Genomic DNA, 2,980 nt, shown 5'->3' with positions numbered 1-2,980 from the left:
TAGGATCGCGGTCATAGGATCGCGGTTTCAATTCCCAGACCGGGCGTTGTGAGTGTTTATTGAGTGAAAACACCTAAAGCTCCACGAGGCTCCGGCAGGGGATGGTGGCGAACCCTGCTCTACTCTTTCACCACAACTTTCTCTCACTCTTACCTCCTGTTTCTGTTGTGCCTGTAATTCAAAGGGTCAGCCTTGTCACACTGTGTCACGCTGAATATCCCTGAGAACTACGTTAAGGGTACACGTGTCTGTGGAGTGCTCAGCCACTTGCACGTTAATTTCACGAGTAGGCTGTTCCGTTGATTGGATCAACTGGAGCCCTTGGCGTCGTAAGCGAAGGAGTGCCAACAACAACAACTGCCCTGGTGTTCTTTGACTTACAACTTTCTGGGGTGGATAGGTAGTGGGGAGACATGTACCATGAATCTACTTAGGAGGTGGTGGTAGTGGTGAAGTTGGTTTGAGGTGTTTGGGGGTCAATGCAATCAACTACATTCTTTTCCTCAAGCATATCATAAAAAATCAGTTTCTCTTTAAAATATTTTATGAAGTGTATTACAGAATACCTTTATTGAAAAAATACCTTTTAACAAAAGTTGGATTTGATGTATAGATACCTTTAATTAACAGATCCTGCAGCATGGTTTTGATTTCCAATTGAAATTTTCATCACTTGAGTTGTGGCTCAAAACTTCCCACTTCTCTTCTTTAAATTTTTCTTTAGAGTCTTTGCAGTTAGATTAAGAAAGGCTTTTAGAAAATTTTTCTTTAAAATATTTTGTGAAGCAAACCACAATAGAAACCTTCATTGAAAAGATGCCTTTAAACAAAAGACACCATTTATAGGATGAAAGGCAAAGTCAACCTTGGCAGAATGGGAAGTTAGAATGTATGGATGGACAAAATACTGTGAAGCATTTTGCCCAGCGTGCTAACAATTCATAATAATGTTTGTCCGTTGTTGTCAACAATGATCAAAGACTTCACATGGGAGAAGAAGAGGAGTCACAGTGCATCTGGTTGTGTGGGCTTAGAAGGTTCTACTGCAGGTCAGGCACTGGTGTTCTGCTGTGAATGAAAACAACGAGTTGGCTCAGGACTTGTGCAGCTCACGTTTTCTTTGTGCTCCTAGATGCAGCACAACCATCAAGATATTCACTCTACAGTAGGTCTTTGAGAAATTGTAGGAAGATTGTGAAATAGTGTAAACCTCAATAAGTTATGTGTCCATGTGCCATGGGACATGCTGTGGAAAATTCTGCAGGTATTTGAGATTTATTGGTACCTTTATTTAAAAGATTCTGTAGCATGGTTTTGATTTCCAGTTGAAATTCTTATCACTCAAGTTGTTGCTCAAAACTTCCCATTTCCTTCTTTCCTCTAAATTTTGGTTTTAGAGTTTTTGTGGTTAGTTTTAAAAAAAAGTGATAACATTAATTTTATTTCTAACCCTCATTTTTTTTTTTTTTCTAGATGATCACTAATGCATTTTATTCTCTTACACAATGCAATCTCACTTAGGGCAGCCATGGTCACATATGATTTTTTAAGAAACCAATGTAACATTCCTTGTTAGAGATTTTAAAAAGTATAAATTATAAAAAGAAGAAAACAAAAAATAAAGCTGTAATGGATCTGGCCTTTTTTAAAACTGTAGTCTTTTAAATTAAATTATTAGTTTAAAAAAAAAATAGAATGTAGAGCCACACATGCCACAAATATGCTAAAAGAATTAATGCATGACTGTGTGGTAAAAAGCTTGCTTCCCAACCACATGTTTCTGGGTTCACTCTCACTGTGTGGCACCTTGGGCAAGTGTCTTCCACTATAACCTTGAGCTGACTGAAGCCACTGAGTGGATATGGTAAATTGAAACTGAAGGAATCCCCTTGTGTGTGTGTGTCTATATTTGTGTGTGTGTGTGTGTCTATATTTGTGTGTGTGTGTGTGTGTGTGTCTATACTTGTGTGTCTTTCTTTCTCTGTTTGTCCCCCACCATCACCGTTTGACAACTGGTGTTGGTGTGTTTATGTCCCCATAACATTAGTAGTTCAGCAGAAAAGACTGATAGAATAAATATTAGGCTTTAAAAAAATAAGTCCTGGGGTTGATTTGTTCAACTAAAACCCTTCAAGGCAGTGCTCCAGCATGGCTGCAGTCAAGTGACTCAAACAAGTAAAATAATTAATTATCAAAGCATGGCTTATAGAGACAGTCATGGCTGCGTGGTTAAGGAGCTCACTTTACAGCCATTTGGTTTCGGGTTCAGTCTCACTCTGTGGCACCTTGGGCAAGTTGAGTTTTCTACTCTAGCTTAAGGCCAACTAATACCTTGTCAGCAATTTTGGTAGCTGCAAACTGTACAAAAGCCTATTGTGTATGTGTGTGTGAATTTTTGTGTTTGACCACCGCCACTGATTGACAACTGGTGTTTGTTTTGTTTATGCCTCAGTAACTTAGCGATTTGGTAAAAGAGACTTATAAAATAAACACCAGACTTAAAAATAAGTTCTGGGGTCAATTTGTTTGACTAATTCCTTCAAGGCAGTGCCCCAGCATGGCTGCAATCCAGTGACTGAAACTATTGAAAGAAAATGTGTTTACAACATATATTCAGTTTCATAACTTAAAGCAATGAAATGTATACATGAGTAGTAAGATGTCTTAGGCTATTGTCCTCAGTATCTTTGTTTTTTCAAGTTTTGAGGTTATCATCATCATCATCATCATCATCATCATCATCATCATCATCATCATCCTTTAACGTCCCCTTTCCATGCTAGCATGGGTTGGACGATTTGACTGTGGACTGGCGAACCAGATGGCTACACCAGGCTCCAATCTGATTTGGCAGAGTTTCTACAGCTGGATGCCCTTCCTAATGCCAACCACTCAGAGAGTGTAGTGGATGCTTTTACGTGCCACCGGCACGAGGGCCAGTCAGGAGGTACTGGCAACGGCCACGCTCGAAATGGTGTAT

The 2,980-nt window shown here is 39.3% G+C and overlaps 1 protein-coding gene across 4 annotated transcripts in view; it reads left to right on the top strand.

Annotated features, from left to right (window-relative positions):
• Positions 1-2,980, top strand: part of LOC106869305 (thyroid receptor-interacting protein 11) — a 214,951-nt gene that overhangs the window by 84,567 nt on the left and 127,404 nt on the right. The gene's annotated exons all lie outside the window — the stretch shown is intronic.

Source organism: Octopus bimaculoides, chromosome 11, assembly GCF_001194135.2.
Source record: "Octopus bimaculoides isolate UCB-OBI-ISO-001 chromosome 11, ASM119413v2, whole genome shotgun sequence".
NCBI lineage: Eukaryota > Metazoa > Mollusca > Cephalopoda > Octopoda > Octopodidae > Octopus > Octopus bimaculoides.
Note: the sequence above shows the minus strand (reverse complement) of the source record. Positions and strands in the feature narration are given on the sequence as shown.